The 21844-nt window shown below is 34.9% G+C and overlaps 1 protein-coding gene across 11 annotated transcripts in view; it reads left to right on the top strand.

Annotated features, from left to right (window-relative positions):
- Nucleotides 1–21844, top strand: part of LOC133521066 (disintegrin and metalloproteinase domain-containing protein 11) — an 813047-nt gene that overhangs the window by 182667 nt on the left and 608536 nt on the right. The window contains exon 1 of one of the 11 annotated variants that reach the window (XM_061855807.1): nucleotides 10830–11076. The exons of the other annotated variants lie outside the window; for them this stretch is intronic. The gene's annotated coding sequence lies outside the window, so the exon portion shown is untranslated. Of the gene's footprint in view, nucleotides 1–10829; nucleotides 11077–21844 lie in introns of those variants that run through there. 11 annotated transcript variants of the gene reach the window in all.

Here is a 21844-nt window from a genome sequence, read left to right as displayed (position 1 = left end):
ATTTCCTTCTTTCAATAACACAATCATTACACGATCGAGGACTTTTACCTTGTTTGAATTAAGGTCGAAAATCAAACCGAATAAACCGGTTTAAGCGTCAAAAAATGGGCCAGAGGACTAAAATTAGATTACTGCCAACTAACTGTTTATCCGGACTCACGTGGTTTATATACGGACTAATTCCAACAATATATTGTGATATTGATCTGACATGGATCTGACATCATTCCAATCTGCTTTAGATCAAAATCAAAAATCAAAATCAAAAACCCTGCTGAATTGCGCATTATGTCAACCTTCAACCAAAAACGTCACTTTTGACACTGTATCGGATCAGTATCGGATCATTATCGAATCAGCATCATATTGGAAAGAGATTTTAATTTGATTGGAATAACCAAAACTCAAATCGGCCTGATAAACGCGAGAGAAACTGTTGCAGTGGAAATATACTTACAAGAAATTGGTCCTACCGTGTAAATAGAAAATGGTCCTACCATGCAAATAGAAAATGGTCCTACTGTGTAAATAGAAAATAGTCCTACCACGCAAATAGAAAATGGTCCTACTGTGTAAATAGAAAATAGTCCTACCACGCAAATAGAAAATGGTCCTACTGTGTAAATGGAAAATGGTCCTACTGTGTAAATAGAAAATAGTCCTACCACGCAAATAGAAAATGGTCCTACTGTGTAAATGGAAAATGGTCCTACTGTGTAAATAGAAAATAGTCCTACCACGCAAATAGAAAATGGTCCTACTGTGTAAATAGAAAATAGTCCTACCACGCAAATAGAAAATGGTCCTACTGTGTAAATAGAAAATAGTCCTACCACGCAAATAGAAAATGGTCCTACTGTGTAAATAGAAAATAGTCCTACCACGCAAATAGAAAATGGTCCTACTGTGTAAATAGAAAATAGTCCTACCACGCAAATAGAAAATGGTCCTACTGTGTAAATAGAAAATAGTCCTACCACGCAAATAGAAAATGGTCCTACTGTGTAAATGGAAAATGGTCCTACTGTGTAAATAGAAAATAGTCCTACCACGCAAATAGAAAATGGTCCTACTGTGTAAATAGAAAATGGTCTTACCGTGTAAATAGAAAATGGTCCTACTGAGTAAATAGTTTTTTTTTATACTACGTCGGTGGCAAACAAGCATACGGCCCGCCTGATGGTAAGCTGTATCCGTCGTCTATGTACGCCTGCAACTCCATAGGAGTTACATGCCCGTTGCCGACCCTAACCCCCTCCCGCCCCTCGTTGAGCTCTGGCAACCTTACTCACAAAATAGTCCTACCGTGCAAATAGAAAATGGTCTTACCGTGTAAATAGAAAATGGTCCTACCGTGTAAATAGAAAATCCATAGGTACTTAACGACCCCTTAACCCAGTCGGTAGTGACCCTGGCTATTAAGCGGGAGGTCCTGGGTTCAAATCCTGGTAACAACATTTATTTGTGTGTTCATCAAAGATATTTGTTCCTGAGTTATGGATGTTTTCTGTATATTTAGTAAGTATTTATCTATATCTATCTATTATATATAATATATATCGACGTTTAGTACTCACAATACAAAAATCATTGAGCTTAGTTTGGGGCTACGTCGATTTGTATAAGATTGTCCCACAATACTATATCATATCATATCATATCATATCATATACCAATAGTTGGCCCATAGACTTACTTATAGGTATATAGTAGTCGAATTGTTTGACTTCGAAGCCAGAGTTCGCGGGGTTCATTGTTGCCAGAGGCACTATTATATCACTAATATTGACGTTCTCTTAGGGTTCAGTTTGTTTATCTTTCATCGGACTTTAACCGTTGTTTTGACAGCTAAAATTTACAGTATTTTGTATAGTTTTGTAAATTTAAATTAATTTCGTATTAGGGCCGTTCTTGTTTACATGTCATTTTTTTGTTTACACTAGAAAACAATTGGTTGGTTTAAAGAGCTCCTTATTCTGGGCCGAATAAAAACGTAATCAAAAATTGTCCCGAAGTAAGTGTATTTATGTCATTTTTCGTTGAGTTATTACGCGGATGTTTTAGCCTTAGGACATAGCGTAAATAGGATTTTTTAGGACATATAACGAAATTGCGCTTATACTGTACAGAATAGAGAACGATACCCCACAAAACGTTACCGAAATCTGTCGAGAAAAAAAATCAGCAACAAAAATTTGGCTGATCAAACCGTATCAACACCGTAATTAGAAATACAAACATGTTTTTCAACTGGACGATACCAGGAGATCATAAAGCTATAACAATTAAAACAATTGGCATAACAGCTTCATGCATGAACGTGGGCGACTCCCACTGGCTCCCTCCCTCTCGAGGCAGTGGTAGGGGGTAGATGGAGACAACTCCATGTTCCATGTTACACATCGTTTTACATCGCTGAATTGATTTAACGCGCACTTTTACGCCATTGTGGTGCTCTTTGAGCGTTTTTTGGATTTATTAACTCGATGTATGGAACGGCTCTTTTATGGGTATTGTTAATTTATTCGTTCGGCCGAGGATTATTGGTTTGTTTCTGTTTCATTATGGGGCTGAAATTTCCGGGCTTAATTTATGATTAGAGATTGAATTATTGATGTGAGTTTTATAACTAAATCTTCTATTGTGCACAATTAAAATATGCAGAAAATTAAATAATTTTTTTCATTTATTTAACCTGGCTGTTTTAGCAATACGCTTTGCCACCCCCGTAAAACAAAATATTACATGTCGATACATAAGTTTTACTTTCAAAGTAACATTCAACAATGAAAAAACATAAATATTAAGCAATTCCTTGGCCTTGACGTCATGTTTCTTCTATTTTGACAGCTACACCAGGGTATTAGACCGCAGTCTGACTTCTGATCCTTGCAGGGATGTTCTTAGGCTTCAAGAAGCTTGATATTGCCAGGCTGAAAACTGGTGTCATTACGCCCACTACCCCCTGGATTTTACCCATACAATCTTCATACATTTGCCGTCGAAAATATCAGAATTTTTTCACAAATTGGACTTTAGTGAATCTAGCTCTTAGTGTATTTGGAATAACTGTTAAGTGTAAGGTACGTTTAATTAGCTAACTAACTAACATAGTTATTAAGATACTCTGTAACTAACCCTATATGGATCAACCTGGTCTGAAATAAATGTTTTTATTATTAATTACCTTCACAATAATATATTTTTTATGCATAAATATTATTTTCTCGAATTGTTATGCAGAAAATTTAAAAACACTCGTATTTACTTATATAAAATACCTAATCCCTGAGCTCAGCAACTATTTGATTTTATTCAAATTTGATCTAATCAGTCCATTGATTGTGTATGTGGCAATTTCACAGTTAAGCAATAATGTATGTTTATTGCCAGCGGTGTGATACTAGGTTATTGTCCAATATACTCTCGTGTTTAATGATTTTGGTGCAGTGGTAATATTGAATCGCTCCTAATAACTTTCGGACATTTACCTAACACTAGGAGTATAGTGTTGCATATACAGTGTGTCCCTAGCTGTTGGGCAAAGCCGAAATGTACACAATTATGCATTAGGGTATTTAGAACAAGTATACAAAGTATCATAACAACCGGTGTACCTGTTACGAAGAAATTAACAAATTACGTTTTTTTACTTTGGAGCAGCCTGTGTGTTAGTAGCTCCTGACGTGGGAAACCTTCTTAGAACTATTTGATTATCTTTTTTATTTATGACACTAATAAGATTCTGACTTTTAACAAATGTCATCATTGCCGAATATTTTCAAACAAATTGACGAACAGTGCCAATGATTAATGCAGTATACTTCTTTTTGTTGTCGATTATTGGAAATAACTTGTTTGAATTTTTTAAAAACCTTTGTCGCTAGCGCAAGGTCCCGGGCCACTGCCATGCTCGCCACTCCATATTTTCTTATTTAATGCATGTCAATTATAAGATGTAATGTTTTGAAAAGATGTGTCCCGCCGAGTTTCTTGCCGGTCCATATTGGGATACCCTCCTCCAATTGAGGGGGGATTTAAATCTTCTCGGGTCAGAGGTGTAGGGCTAACCCGGCTCTAAAGCCGGTGTAGCTTTATTTGACGTTCATAAGCGCATTGTATATGCCTACTTGAATAATAAACTATCTTTATCATAAGGCCCCCACAGACTAAGGACACACTGTATTGCCACCAATACAGTATGTAATCACATAATGATCAGGTATTACGTAAAACAGGCACATAATGCTACAATATATAGATTGGAAACGCGCTTTGCATAGGTAATTGAAATTTTATTGCACATAGCCGATTTAATATGTTTGTGATGCAATATTCGAGTAATTTAGTTTGGACGCGCGTAATTTGGTTGTTATTACTTATTAGGATTGAAATGTGACGTTTTGAACCAAAAGGTATTATGTTGTCGGTCGTCGATAAGGTTGATTTCAAATTGAATCTATATAGAAATAGCGTGTATCACAACCGACAATAAGGGTACCTTTTTGGTTGAAAATGGCACAAATAATGGTATCGTAAATCGAGCTGACTTTGGAATGCAGGGGTGACTTTTTTTAAGATTTGAAACCATAATTTTCTTACGAAGGTTTTTTGGGTAATGGTTAAAATATGAATGCATAGTAATCTAGCTTGCACGGAAAATTTGAGTAAATAGTGTAATGCTAATTTATTACCTATTTATGCTTAGCATTCTTACTATTGAAAGTTAGTACGGAACACTCGGTGCGCGAGTTAAACAAACTGACTTGACTGGCTGTTTGTATAAGTAGTAACAAAATATTTTCTTACTATTATGCAAACATTTCTTGTAAAGAAATATAATTAAACACTTACATTGTAAAGCGCCCTTAAAGTTAACACAAATGTAAAACGTCACAGAGGCAGCTGACCACAAACCGAGCTGCCGACGACATTGGGTCAGGGTCAGAGAGGGCTTGTCAAACGTCACAGCCTTTGTTATATGCGCACAGATTTAACTTCAGAAACTGAAAGCTTCAATGCATGGCGAGAAGTGGGCAGTGGTTGGGCTTCCATCACTCATATTTGTGCCTAATGCTCGGTATACATGGACAGTTTTTGCCATTGGGAAATAAGGTCGATTTGAGCATTGGGGCAAAACAAGGAGTAACTATGTGAGCGTTAGTCAGTGTGCATTGGGATATGTTCAATTGTACCTACGAGTACATAAATAATAATAATAAAGCTCTTTATTCCAAACGTTTTACAGTTTCTACCTTCGTTAATTTATACTATCTATAGACATATTTTATTTTTAGTAGGTAATTGTTTCGTTAATCCATGCTATGTTCGTTTGGACGCCCAGTTTTGGGTAAAGGCCTCCTCCATACCACGTCATTTGTGTCGGTTTCTAGCTGTTCTTTGCCATGTTTTGCCTGTCAGTTTTATTATGTCGTCTTTCCAGCGCGTCTTCTGCTGGCCACTGTTTCTTGTGCTTCTCTTTCTGGCGTCTCTTGGATACCATTGTATGATGCGTTCGCTCCAACTTCCATCGTTTGCTCTAGCAATGTGTCCTGCCCATCTCCATTTGAGTTGACATACTGTATGGACTATATCCGTTATTTTCGTAATTCTTCTTATTTCTGAGCTTCTTATGCGATCTATTAGTTGCTCTCTGGAGCATTCGCAGTTTGTGTATAATCTTTTTTGTGAGAGGCCAGCATTGACATCCATACGTTACTGTATTTGTACCTATATAGTGTACTTAAATAGAGAGAAAATATCTGTAACTCAGGAATAAAATATTCGTGATAAATTCACATATTGATGACCTTACCGGGCAAATTCAGGCCCTACAGCTTTTTAAGCGGAGTTACCAACATGCTTAAGGGGCCGTAAATTGTTACAATATTTGTCTACTCTATTGTTTAGATGCTAATGATGATACCATTGAGAATATTATCTTGTAGACGATGATTAATTATAGTGAAGTGATATTAAAACGCAGATCTAGAATGACGCTTACGCTGAAAGATAATTGAAGTATACAATTTTGACACGGCTTTTAGGAGCCTGAGGTCCGCTTGGCAACTAATACCAAGAATTGGCGTAGGCACTAGATTTTACGAAAGCGACTGCCATCTGACCTTCCAACCAAGAGGGTAATATTTTCCTTCACCGAAAAGCTGGTGGTAAATATCAAATGATGTTTCGTATAGTCAACCAATTAGAATCCTAGGCCACTATAGAACCTTGTCGCTTTAACTACTAGATACTTAACACGCATCACTCAATAAGCACTGGCGTAGAAGTCATTATGGCATGGTTCTATAGTGGCCTAGGAATCAAATTGGTTGACTGTACATAAGATCCGAAACATTCATTGGTACGAGTCGGGGTTTGAACCCGCGATCTCTGGATTGCAAGTCACACGCTCTTACCGCATACCGCATAAACATATTTAGAGTAGGTACATATGGTGCTAGTTTCCCGCACGCGTGTGGGAATGAGCACATTCCGTGCATATGTCGAAACTTTAAAGAGCCATATGTAATGTAAAACGTTGTACAATATAAGTGCGAATAGGTAATTCGCAACTCGTGTCGATTTAAAACACTCCCTTCGGTCGTGTTGTGATTTATCACCACTCGTTGCGAATGTCCTATTTTCTACACTTGTAACGTAAATAAGTATTTCATAAGTGCGAAAACGGCAGACTACATAGGAAAAAACGTAACAAAATTTGAGCCCCATAGTAGCCGCTAGTGGCTGTACTTTAAATCGGCATATATATCAACATTCCTATCACAATATAACAATTATAAAACCAAAATTATATTTCGAATATTGGAGCAAAGTACTTAGGCATATTTCACGATATCACTTAAGGTCAAGTTCACCATTATATTTCCAGTATTTACGTCAAAGCATAGCTGTTCGTAAGACCGCATACCTTTTTATACAGGTTTGATTTATCCTGCCTATACCGAAACGCAGGTAGCCGGTAAAAAGCATTATTTATGACGGTTCAACGTGCGACTGGAGGAGGAATCTTTTTCTGCCTGTTTTTGTGCCGTATTTTATTTCCTAAGAGGACATGATAATCATACACATTAGTTATTTTGTCATCGGTTGATATAAATAATGTTTGTTTAACTTATATTTTTAGGTGCTTGATAGGAAATATGAACCAGAGTTTTGTGGGTACAAAAGTTTACATAAAAAGTGGTTTGAAATACATTTTATCCTTCGAGCAACACCGGCTTTCGACACGTCGGACGGGAGGATCCCAAGCGATATCTCACCGTACAAATCGTTCTGCCATTTTTTGCGGGGGGAAACGTGCACACAGTCGCACTTCTCACTCACCACATACAAAATCCAATCTGTAATGTCGATACAAATACATAGAAAATGACACACGTCAAAGAAAAATATTGGACACCTCGATCTCTTTTTGTGTATGGACGAGTCACAACATGCACCGCCATAGGTAAAGTTGTACCTATGCTTCGGCAGAGGGCAAATAGTACGAATGTCGTCTCCCTTCCCGGCGTTGCTCGAAGATTTTATCGGTTTTAAGATTGAAATAAGACTTTTTGACATAAAAACTCACGCCTTTTGGAAATGTCCAATAAAACGTATTCTACTCGTGGCAATGTTAGTCGGGTTTTAGAAACAAATCCACAAATCGATTGGCACAGATCTGATACGAAGATACGATGGTACATACAATAATAATTGGGCGTGTAGGTAATGATTTAGTTTACTTATCCAAATAACAGGAGTACCTATTCAAGTGGATATGGTTTGAATAAGAAAATTATCATCTATATCTTTTGGGTATGTCTACAGGAAAGACGTGAACATAGTTATGAGTTTGACCCGGTATTCTATTTATAAAGGTTGTTTATTTAGTCATATGCAATAATATACAGGGTAAATATATAGGTCATACTGAGCAATTATTACTATTGAACCAACCTCGATATCGCAAAAAAAATTTACTCTCTCATACAAAATGTCAAGGTCAGAGAGCCAAAATGTATGAAATAGACAATTTTGTTTTCGCGATTTCGGGGTTGGTCCGATAGTAAAAGTTGCTCAGTATGACCTACATATTTACCCCGTAAATTATTGCTGCTAACTAAATAAACACCGTGTTGAGCTGTTGAACTCATATCCCTTACCTTTATCTTTAACGGGGAAATTATTTAAGCCTGATAGAAAAAAGAATTGTATGTTTTTTTAACCATTATACTTATACAAAGAAAAAAAATGACTACTAGGTTTTTTTTTATTTTATTTATACAACTGTCGTCATTTAATCTTGTCTGTATAGTTCGTATTAAAGAGAGAAATATTACTGTGCTAATCCGCGATAAAATGACGTGCTAGTCAATCAGTGCTAACCCGTTATACTTACTCGCGTATTTTTCCATGCAATTAATGTTACCCTCCCTCCGCAAAAAAGAATACGCAAATAAATATAACATCTCACCACCAAAAGTACAAAACTCGACACGTGTTTCGCCTCTCTACGAGGCATCCTCAGGAGATGCTGGAGATGTTGACGGTCTGACGCCCGACAACTGAACACAGCGACAGCGTTATGTAGTAATATTTCTTTCTTTAATAAGCATGGATTTCCGCAAAGTAATGCCTGATTCTATTAATTATTTGTATAGTTCGTGTCATCCGCGATGACGCGCAAATTTATCAAATCTATCCTTTATTAAAATAACAATACTAGTCAAGGCTCGCGCCATCGTGAATACGATCTATATAGGTAAAGGTATAACCATATTAAAATCTGGATTTCCACAACTAAATAACGGCCCGATTGAATTTTCCATATCGTATCTAGACCTAATATTTGACTTTCATTCGAATCAGGCCGTAAGCCAGCTATTAGTATGCTAAAGTTTCCAATAAGTACGGTTACGTCGAATACTAATTAATATTCCCGGTATGATTTTGTGTTGGCCGTATTAAGCCGTCCACGTGACACACGTGGCTATAACGAACGTACAATAAGTTTGTGGCCTTGAATCTTAGAGCCTAAAATCAATTTTATAAAAATATATTAAATATATATATTTAATTTTGACGACCGGTTTGGCCTAGTGGGTAATGACCCTGCCTACGAAGCTGATGGTCCCGGGTTCAAATCCTGGTAAGGGCATTTATTCGTGTGATGAGCATGGATATTTATTCCTGAGTCATGGGTGTTTTCTATGTATTTAAGTATTTATAAATATATATATATCGTTGTCTAATTACCCTCAACGCAAGCCTTATTGAGCTTATTGTGGGACTTAGTCGATTTGTGTAATGTCCTATAAAAAAAAAGAAAAGAAAATAATTTTATCTTAATTATATTTTGTTTTCTTATTTAATGCATGTTCATTATAAGATGTAATGTTTTGAGAAGTGTGTCGAGTTTCTTGCCGGTCCATATTGGGATACCCTCCTCCAATTGAGGGGGAATTTAAATCTTCTCGGGTCAGAGGTGTAGCGTTAGAGCCGGTGTAGCTTTATCTGACGTTCATAAGCGCATTGTAATATGCCTACTTGAATAATAAACTATCTTTATCTTTATATTCTTAAAATCTAAATCTTTATTACACATAAAATAGCTATTACTATTGAATTTTGTAGCAACTAGGTAATATTTAATGAATAGACAAATATACGAACACTTAAAAAAAAATACTATATTTGAGAATCCAATTGTAGCTTGGAATCTAATATTAAACTTAGTACTGTACTAATCAGTTGTTCTAAATAATGTTATGGAATGAAAGATCGACGATCGAGATAATTATGATCTTTTCTATTTAAGTATTTGTATATTATATATATCGTTGTCTGAGTACCCACAACACAAGCCTTTGGCTTACCGTGGGACTTAGTCAATTTGCGTAAAAATGTGCGTGAATTCCGACCATAAAACGTCACACAATATAAGAATCAAACCAAGATAAGTTGGCAGCGATTTTGATAGGCCACACGGTGCAAGTGTCAAGTAAACGTCATAATGGTTGTCTGGAAGAGATAGCTTTTTAGCGATAAGACCGCCTGTTGTTTACCTCTACTTTATGTGTTGTATTATTTGTACTGTTTCTGTATTGAGGTGTGCAATAAAGAGTATTTTTATTGTATTGTATTGTATAATTTCATATAAGTGTGACGTTTAAAATAACCCGTGCACCGTCTGACTCTAGTTGTGTAAAAAAAATATGAAAACCGTATAAACAAAACACATATTGTAATAAAATGTGTCTTGTTTGTGTTTACGAATAAAAAATATTCTATTCTATTCTATATTGCTCGGAATGTCACCTCCCTATTTCAGGCTACAGCGTTATGTTCATATGATTCAAAATACAAGTCGAATCTTAGCACTCGCGTGCAGCGAGCGAAATTGAATCGCGCTCAACTTTTTTCACAAAATTCACTTATATCTTACTTTATTGCGTCGCTTTGTGAAATCAACGTGTGTTGCGAATTTTATTTGTACTACACTTGTCCGTGAAAGTTTAAAAATATCAAATAGGTCTAGGCTCGCCCCGGGAAGGGTGGGGCCGCGCGCATGCGTACCAAGCTTCCACCCCGTTGTGGGGGAAAAATTTCCCGGCATTTCTGAGATTTTGTATCACATCTATTACTAAAAAATTTTTTTTGGATTATTCTACTAAAAAATAATATAGGTAAGTAAAGTTCATAAAATAAAATTTAATATTTTTTTGAGGTTTTCTTAGAACAAAAATAATCGAGGATTGTTACCTATAAATAAATAAATAAATGTATTTAAAAAAATTTTGCAATCCCAAAAAAACTACTATGGACTACTATGGTTTTTGTTTTTTTTTGTCAATAGTAGAAAATGGTAGTAATTTTCCACGACTAGCAACACTCACCGCTCAAAGCAGTCGGCGGTTGGCCGCGGCGCGCGTGCCTGTGCGTCATGCCTCCCTTATGACGGACGAATCACTCGCGATGGATCGCTTCACAGTGAGTGCTTGAATCGGACATATAACTTTAGTGAGGATAATGATATATAATGTTCGATTTATGGTTTTATAGTGATCATCGGTGAGTAGTGAATTTTAAGTTAGTTTTAGTTAAGTGCGCGGTAAGTACGGTTAAGTTACAATCTTTAAAAAAAATAAGTAAAAGTCTCTAGGTATGTAAAACTTTTTAATTTGTAAAAATATGCTTATTGTAAAAAAATATTAAATTTTTATTTATTTATAAAAAAATAAAAAGGCAAGCGAGTTTCCGTCAAGCTAAGCTGAGAGTACTAGGACCGCAGAAAGCGTAGCAATTAACCTACGCTCTTTGCCGTAGCGGGTCTACGCGTTGCAATTAGTGCTACGCCAGCAGCAGGGTTACATAATTATGGCCGTTTAGATGGCGTAGGAAAAATGGGACGCTGATTTTGTTGGAACTTAGTTTTAATTTTTAGTTTAGTTTTAATTACTTTTGAAGTTGACTAGAATTTTTTTTTTTACTGGTGTTTTTAAATTTACGTCTTACGATGTGGGATAGAGGATTATTAACATTGAAAAATGTATATAGTAATAATTAAATTTATATTTTGAAGAAAAATATTTCATATTAATAAAATAGTGATATAATAAAAATACGTAATTAATTAATACACATATTCGTATTTAATTTTTTTATAAAAAAATACTTAAAAAGCTTAGCAGAATCCGTTGCAGAATTAGAAGGCTAAAAACATGCTGTAGAAAATTCTCTTACATTTTATAACAAATTATTTGCAACGGCATTTTTTTTAATCAAGCATAAATTAAATCATCTCAGAAAAATAAACATTCTATTAGAAAATTGAATTGTTTCTTCCATGATTCATTCACAAAACAAAAACTTGAAAAAAGAAACCCCAACAAAACCTCATTATTCAACAAAACAATCCCGGGCTAATCTCCGTAGCGATTAGTGCTACGAGCGTAGCACCCTCTACGGCGTAGCACAGTAATCGCTACGAGCCTTAATTACATACGATTTTATTGCGCTTCTAAATGTCACTAACGATTACGTTAGTCGCTGTTAGTTTTAGTTGGATGACTTACACTTGGGGACAAAGAAAACTGTTCGTTAGAAAATTAAAATTACATTAACATTTTTTTCATTTGAATATTTCATGATACATTTAAAGATATAACCTTTTTTACATTTCAATTATTCCATTGTTTCAGAATCTATAATAAGTACTGAATAATAAATTTTATTATGAAAAAAAACAACAGCAATCTTCATCATAGATGAGAAATAATAAAATGCAATAATTTTTTATAAACCTTCTTCTTGTCTGTCCTTTTTGTCTTGACTGCTTTTAAACAGTAGAAAAAGAAATAGTGGCACTCCAGGAGTGCCGACAGAAGTGAAAACTTGAATCCTATCTCGAAAAATGCCAACATGCATATGTATTATCCTTAATCCTTAGTCTTTAAGTGCTAAACACTGTACTTATACTGTTTTCAATAAAAATATTTGTATTTGTATTTGTATTTGTATCTATGTACGTACATACACAATATATGTACCTACTTACATACAGAGGCGTCGGTTACAGTAACGGTAACAGTGTCTTGAATTTCATGTTTTTTTCCCATTTAAAAAAAGGCCAACGCACCTAATTTCACTTCAAGACTTCACTTCATTTCACAAGAATTTTTCACTTCAAAAATCAAGCAAAAAGCGGACCCTAACAAAAATCGGGATAGTACAAGAAATATTAAATATATAATTTTGTTATCCATAATATTTTTACTCACGGCGCAAACTTAATAATGAACATCGAAAACTAAAACAACATGTAACTAATTTATCGTCTTTCATTAGGACATGAAGTGTAATAACTTAATAACTAACAATCACAAGTAAATAAACGGCCCGATTCGAAGAATAATTAGGACACATTTAAGATCTCGGAAAGATCTTTAAAAGACCGAAAGCTAAACGAGATGTCAAAATTGGTGTTTATTTCGATTCCGCTGTGATCTCAAAAAGATCTTACGACATTTCTAACGTCAAAGTGACATTGGTTGCCCGAATCGAGCTGCTTCTGTCACTAATAGGACATAAAAACGATATCTCTTCTTCTTCCTCGCGTTGTCCCGGCATTTTGCCACGGCTCATGGGAGCCTGGGGTCCGCTTGACAACTAATCCCAAGATTTGGCGTAGGCACTAGTTTTTACGAAAGCGACTGCCATCTGACCTTCCAACCCAGAGGGTAAACTAGGCCTTGTTAGGATTAGTCCGGTTTCCTCACGATGTTTTCCTTCACCGAAAAGCGAGTGGTAAATATCAAATGATATTTCGTACATAAGTTCTGAAAACTCATATGCCAACCAGAACTTATCGTTATCGTATCTTATTATTAGAATCGGGCCGTAAGTCAAATTACAAGTAAATTACGAACACGATAATTCGTATTGCAATAAGTTGAACAATATAATGATATCTAACATTCGGAGAACGGTAACGTCTTGAACGCTTAACAATGCCGTTAACATCTGCAGTTAAAGCTTACGAGCGCTAAATATCTCCTAGATTACCGTGTGTACTCAAATATATGGCTCTTACAATGAGTATTGTTTAATTTATTGCACTACGAATTATCGTGTTTGTAAGTGCAATAAATTATTCGGTTGAGGTACAGCAAACATGGTTTATGACATTTTATGGTGCTATTTTACCGCACTAGTGCGATAATTAGCACATTACGTAACGATGTTGACAATTAAAATAGAATAGGTCATGTTTTAATCTATTACCACTCGTTGCGAATTTCCTACTTTTTGCACTTCTATCGTAATAAATAAAATAAAGCAAAATAAATTAAGTTAAAACTAATTTAAGGTCTTCTGTATGTACTGTTTTACAATTCACGTGGCTGGCAGTTTAAAAAATACTATAGTATCCAATAAATTTCGATTTAGAAAACCTACTTTTATGACTGATATACTTTCTTAAAGAACAATCATATGAAATATTATAAGAAATAAACATTTAATTTGTTGTATATTTCATCATATGGAATAAAAATCAGCCGTAACGGCATACGCTTTTATAATACAAAGTCATGCCCTTAGGCGCCGGTAAAATTTTATCAAAAAAATATAGCGAACAATAAAATGTTACCCAAATTGTAACAAATGTTATATTTCGTGAAAAACCGACACGCAGCTTTAATGGATTTGTGTATATATTATAATCAATAATAAAAATATGTACAATCGACATAACATATTTAAAATTAAGCTCAATTCGTTAACTTCTTTTACAAAAAGCGATACGCCTTAACATTTACAGCTGATATAAAATAGGGAAAAGTTGTTAATCCAAAAATATGCTGTACTTCTTTTGTTTTGTATTAGGCGGTAATAAAAAAAGATGCTGTGTTTTAGCCTAAATGAAAACAAGTAGTGGAAGGAATTATAAAAGAATATAATTTATGTTGTTTTTCCTGTTTTTGTTTTTCGGCTAATTCATTGCTAAAATATAATCATGCTTCTACATAAGGACTTATAAAGAGCATACCCCGGATTTTTGCGGGTGTGTTTGACAGTAGCCAAAAAATAGGTAAAATTTGTAAACAAAGAAACGATTTGAACATTTCTAAGCCCGTTTTAAGCATACTACCTATTTTTATTATTCATAGTTTGGTAACTATTTTAGTATAAATAAAGTTACAATATCTATTTTAGTATAAATAAAGTTACAATATCTATTTTAGTATAAAGTTACAATAACTATTTTATTATAAATAAAGTTACAATGAAATCATTCCTGCACGCAAAAACCCGGGTTATTCATTAGGATAGTACTCAACAACATAATATTACCTACCTACCTATATCCTTTGTTACGTGACATTTCTCTGACGTGACGTCTCTTAAATAAATTCCCCTTAGAACATTATCCTTTGAAAATCTTAATTATTCTCCATATTCAATAATATTAATTATTTCTTAATCAATTATGCGAGCGAGTAATCCAATAACTGCCGAGGCGCACTCGGCCTGTCTAAGTCACGGTGAGATGGAGACAGAGCGGCTGTATTTATCATATTTATATAATGTGTTTTTTGTTTTGTTTACTTCTTTTTTTATTATCCGATTTCACTGTTCAACTGTTAGGCAACGTCCCTTCTTTTTCTGGCCTACTTCAATATTTCAAAAGGAGGAGATTCTCCTAACGGGTGTAAGTTTTTTTAAAGTAAATAAGATCTCCTAATTATTTTGAACGAGGGAAAATAAGTCAGTTTTAAATTATATTTGTTCATTTACCTGTTCAACCACTGTCCCCTACAAACGCGAATTTTCTGAATATTTGCAGGATGTTTTTTATACATTGTTCAGTAAAATACGTTGAAAAAATGTACCTCATATACAAAAAATGCTTTTGTGCGTATTTTTAATCGGTGATCAAGAATCGATTGTCTAATTCAGTAATCGATGGCGATCACATTTTATGTAGCACTAACACAAATGAGTTGGTTTGTTTTGCCAAATTTTTAAGATGAAATTCTAATTTGGGTAATAATTATTGTTAACCTGCAATGGTTTAGTCTAAGTTTAAAACCTTTTTCCAATGTAACATCCATAAAAAAAACTAATTTCTTATGAACCCGTCAATTGTCAGTATCAAATTGTTAAATTCCCCGCCAAAGCGATGACACTTGACGTCCACCTACTTCCCTTCAATAAAAATAGGGTGTCCATGGTATCCAGAGGTTATTAATTTTAACGATATCGTTAACTGTAATTAATTATATGGTAAAGTATTGCATGAGATCTCTCTTTTGATTTGGGGTTACTTTGATCAATTTCAAAATTAATATGTATTTATTTCGCCGAATATGGAATCTAAAAAAAGTTTAAAAAAATGACAATACCGGTTTTTGCTACTCTATCGATTTCACTAATAATTAATTTTTAATGTATCTTTTGAAATATAATTAAAAAGTGGCGATCAACTTTAAACTATACTTAAAGTTACTTTGATACGCCCTATTTTTTGACGGAATTCGATAGTAAAAGTATGAATCAGAAGTGGAATCATTTATTTTGCTAGAACATTACACAGAGGGTACAATTTGTCATGTCAGTAGATAGGTTCTGCCACCCTTGGCAGGCAAAACTTACACTAGGTAATATATTTAGCATAAGTTTAGCATTAGTTTAATTTAAATAAAATATTATTTTTAGTCATACAGTTTCTGGAAATATTCCTGCAAGGAGTAATACGGTCTGTTTATTAATAGTTATTTTCTACAACAAGAGAGCAAAGTTTGATATTTCTTCGAGTGCTTGTTTTGAGTCCCGTGCAAGCGAACGAACTCGCTACGCTCGTCAATCTATTATAGAATCTTGAGCGTAGTAAGGGACTCAAAAGCGCACGAGATGTAAATAACTTTGATCTCGTGTAGTACACAACATTTTTCACGTCAGTCAGCCATCAAAAAATACAACCTGAAAAAATGAAAACCAGACGGACGGATCACTATTTCACTCATATTTTCTGAAGGTATTCTAACAATTAACTTTAATTACCGCAATAAAACAAAACGAAAGAAATTTCAATAAAATAATACGAAAATAATGAATTAACGAACATCAATTGACAGTTCAAACGACAACTTTTTTTGTAAAAAAAAACTTTATAAGATCCAGTCCGAATTGCGGATACTACTATTTGTCAACTATAGTAAAAATCGTTAAAAGTAGTTAAGTAGAATTATTTACTGCGTAACAATTCCGTAAATTTGTTTAAGTTCATTATTTATTTATTTATAGTATTTATTAAATTTTAAACTTTTATTTCATTAATTAATTATTACGAATGAAGACTCTTAGGGTGTTTTGTAACGATGCGGTCTGACTTATTTCGGGCGTCTATTATAAACCGTCAATATACCGTTGAATTACGTATGTACTTTTTTTGTCTCTTTCTTTTTGCTAATGACGTGAAAGGGATAAAGACAATAGAATCCAAATATTTCGAACTTGTATTAGGCCCCGCACGTTGAAATGACATTCGAATCTAAAGGTCACTTGAATGTTATTTTGTCTCACTCGGTGAGCAAAATGCGGTTTTGCTCACTGTTTTTAAGCAGCAAATTACCCGTGGTCGAGCTGCTGACGTGAAAATAACATTTTAACCTTTTTGTGAATTAATTTAAATTATCACACGTTTTTATGTCATTACTAAAAAAAATAAAAATGTTGATTCCATTGTACTCAATACATGTTTTAAAATGTATATAATTATTTGGTAAAATAATATCATTGTTATTTCTTAAGGCATGCAATTAGATTTGTTTTTGTAAATAAATATGCTAACCAAGAAGATGTATAATGAAATGACGGTAATTAGCATATCTCTTCTAGTGGCATATATATATCGTTTTTGAGTTATTGGAATTTTGATTTTATTTCAATTAATTGAACTAGAGTCACTCAACATTTCACAACTTGGCGTAAGCCCTTTGAAAACGACTGGTTCACTTAACCTTGTGATTAAGATGTAACCTTTAAACTTAAATAAATAAAATAAATCTGAAAAGATTGACAATGCACTGAATATTCTGCCTGTGACAAAAAACATCAATAAAAAATCCGCAAAACCCAACAAATCTGTGCCCACACTAGATTCCCAAAAATCTAAGCGTGCCGAATAAATCACATCCCATACTGTTCGTCGTTTTCATAACGATCTCGCGACGTAATAAAAGATGAAGGGGCGCTAATATGGCTGCTCGTAAATTGTCGACGTGGTGTATACGAGTGTGGCTATAGGCGGCTTATTTTTTTGGCCGATTTTTATTTAGTTCTTTTCGTTAGAATTCTATAAAATTTGGTGGGTATAGTAGAGATAAGTCCCTTGTGCGTCTCGCTCGCGCCAATACTGATAAGTAAAATTGATGAATGAATGATTTAATGTATGAATGAACTATTTTTGTACGCGCAAAATTTACGGGCAACTGACATCATTTAGATATCACAAAGTACGTTTGAATTGGGCCTCCTATAGCATTGGAAGTACATCGAAAATATCACAAACGATAATATTTTCAATTATGGGGATCGTATGTAGACTTGATCCAATATCTTGGGCCCGATGGAGCCCTGAAGGTTTTACGACTCTTTTTATTGCCGTACCTTGTGTTTTTATCTCTTATTGTTATTAAAAAGTTTGCGATATCCAGTGGACTGAATCATTTCGGTAGTCACTTGTTTTTAACAAATTATTTACTGAGTTATTTTTATATATGTTAGTCTAAGGTTTTCGGTTAGATTTGATTTACATATAGCTTTTAAATGTTATGATTTTCAAGATTTATAGGCTAACACAAATATATCATCTTTAACTAATTACCTTTTTTATCTCCATCGTTATTTGTATCTCCATTTTGGATTACACGAGCCTTTAAATCCCGGTGTTTTAATAAGCTTGCATGGGAACATAGATCCAACACGTAGAAGCCCTTTGGAGAGCTTTAATGTCATGTCATTTTGACGACCTGTCTGGCCTAGTGGGTAGTGACCCTGCCTTTGAAGCCGATGGTCCCGGGTTCAAATGCTGGTAAGGGCATTTATTCGTGTGACGAGCATGGATATTTGTTCCTGAGTCATGGGTATTTTCTATGTATTTAAGTATTTATAAATATTTATATATTATATATATCGTTGTCTAAGTACCCTCAACACAAGCCTTATTGAGCTTACTGTGGGACTTAGTCAATTTGTGTAATAATGTATTATAATATAAAAAAAAAATGTGGAACGCTTGCTGAAACCCGTTCACAGGTCCAACATTAGGCACTCATGAACCGGTCTCAGCAGGCATTGGGACTATTGTAGAAAACGTGAACAGTATAACGGTCTATGGATTGAAGTTTGGGTGGACATTAAGACTGGGTTATTGCAAAGACGTCCGGGCACCTGCCCTAACATTGTTTTCTCTTGTTATCGACTTGCCGCCCACTATATGGATCCCAAAAAATTTCACATTTTAATAGTTTATATGTATTTAGGAAAAACATCTCGAGGAAACCGGAGTAATCCCAATAAGGCCTAGTTTACCCTCTGGGTTAAATGGTCAGATGGCAGTCACTCTCGTAAAAACTAGTGCCTAAGCCAATTCTGAGGATTAGTTGCCAAGCAGACCCCAGGCTCCCAGGTGCGTGGCAAAATGCCGGGATAACGCGAGGAAGAAGAGAGAAAGAGTAATTTATATGATTTTGTAGATACTTACTTACTTACTCCGTTGGCTCAGCGACGCAAAATGAGACTTGGCCTCCGACACAAGACAGCGCCACTTTTCTCGGTCCTGTGCGACCTCTCGCCAATTGTCGACTCGAAGCTCGCACAGATCCGCCTCCACCATGACGCTCCAGCGATACCTAGGGCGTCCGATAGGACGTCCTCCTGCTAGGCGACCCAGGTACGCTCTTTTTACGTTCCGATCTTCGTCCATTCTCTCAAGGTGGCCCAACCAACGGAGTCTGTGGGCTTTACTTTCTCCCATGATGTTAGGTTCAGCCACTAGGTCTTCAATCTCACCTCAGATAGATGTATAAATTTTCTGTATTTGGTTAAAGTTTTGCAAACGTTTTTCTTCTGTGTAAAATGCGAAATATACTGAGGGCCTATCCAGGATGACAATTATTTGCGCCATAAACGAAACGCTATCATTCTCTCTATCACTCCTTAATAGTGCGATAGAGAGACAGCATTTCATTCTCCACGGCGTAAACGATCGCCATCGAAGCTAGGCTCCCTAGTAAATAGATTCGATGATTTGACATTTGAGTATATTATATTCACAAGTAGATGACTTGAGGCAGCAATTAATGTTTAATAAATGTCATGACAATGTAATGTTTGACGTGCAGCACGCTACGCCCTCCGGTATCGATCAGAGCTTGGGGCCCTCATTGAGTAATAATCGTATACACCGTTGGAACTAGTAATCCGATAGATTTTAAAGGTGTATTCTTGACCGCATTCAGAGACTAAAATTTAAAATCTGACAAATATACCAATTTAAGTTTCAGTTATTCGATATGTTTCCGATATGATACTGATCTGTCGGTGTAAAAAGTGACGTTTATGGGTGAAGAGATGTCACTTTTGAGATTGAGAGGCCAATCCAAACATATATTGTGATATCAAAATTACATCGAAATGGTGCCCGTGCGTCCCGCTTCGCACCACAACAGACCGTAGTTATGCAAAGAACGTCCAGAAATTTTTTTATCAATGCGAAAAGCGACCAAATCCACTGAGTTATCATCAGACATAGAAGCTTTTGTGGCAAAAACGAGTGCTTGAGAAAATGAAACATCGACATATAATAACATCGATTAAAACCTGTTAATTTTATATGTTGTAATTTACCGGGAAATTTCAAAAATGCAAATCAATTACAAATCCGACCATAATTTATTTAACACATATAAGTATTAAGTATTTAAAAATAAGTACGTAAACTGTAGAATACAGTGTCAAAAAATAAGAAAACTACCAATGGGTGTATCAAAGAAGATATCAAACGTGTTGTGTATTTCGCGGTAGCTATCTTTTTATACAATCTTAAAAATATCTATAACGCTAAGATAACATCGATAATAGACATATCGATCACTTTATTTTGCCACAAAAACTTCTATGTCTGGTTATCATGCAAGTCATGTTGACAACAAAAATTGGTCACTTTCTACAGATCTACGAATGGACTTGGATACTTGGATATTATTTTAATGTTCAAATGTGAGTTTGTATTGGCTTAAGACATCATATCCATTAAAAACCAAATCAAACTCATGACCTGTTCTTACAATCAGAATATGCCGCCGTGCGGAAAACTATACTTCTGTATACGCAGTAATGGGCCTACACTATCTAAATGATTTACTGCAAATGAGATCGAGTGTCGTCATTAGATGCCTAAACCGTCCCGGTTATCGCGTGTGCGCTATATGTACTTTTATCGCGGTACCAGTATTTTGGTAGCGGTACCGGTATTTTGGTACCGGTACCTTTGTGGTTAGTGTAATGGTACATTTGTTTTATCTTTAGTATTTTATTAGGTTTCTTGTAGTTTAGTGAAAGGTGATATGGAATGTGGATAGTTTTTATATTATTCGTCTGAGATTTTAAAGTTTATGTAAATAGATAATAGATCAAGTGGCCTTTGGTCGGGCTTATATTGAAAATAAAATATGTTAGATAGAAAACTACAAATTGTTATTAGCTATAATCTTTTTAAAAAAATAAGGCGCTAAAAATACAAACCGACTTTATGAATAAATTCCATTCATAAAGTCCTAATATAAACTCAAGTTATTCCGATTCGAAGAATGATTAAGACACGTTTAAGATCTTGGAAAGGTCTTTAAAGGTTTTAGGTCGATAACCAAACGACATGTCAAAATTGACGTTTATTTAGATTCCGCTGTGATCCCAATAAGATCTATTTACGATATTTCTAACGTCAAAGTGACATTGGTTGCCCGAATCGAGCTGCTTCTGTCAATTATACAACATACAAACGATATCTAAATGAGAACTTATCTACACCAGTAGGGCTATGATGGTCGGGTCTTTATCATTTGTCACCATGCCTGTCACGTTCTAACAAGTATGTAAGTGCGAAAGTGACGGGCATAGTGACAAGTGATATAAATGGAACCATGATGCCACCGCAGAACTTTTCGTTATTGTATCTCATTCGTCGAATCGGGCCGATAGATTTGAATACACTTCACTTTGTAAAAATATAGATGATATTAAGAACGGCGGTTAACTTTCTACGGTTCCATCT

The sequence above is a fragment of the Cydia pomonella genome, chromosome 9 (assembly GCF_033807575.1).
Source record: "Cydia pomonella isolate Wapato2018A chromosome 9, ilCydPomo1, whole genome shotgun sequence".
Taxonomy (NCBI): domain Eukaryota; kingdom Metazoa; phylum Arthropoda; class Insecta; order Lepidoptera; family Tortricidae; genus Cydia; species Cydia pomonella.
The sequence above is the reverse complement of the archived record's forward strand: the minus strand, read 5'-3'. Positions and strand labels throughout refer to the sequence as shown.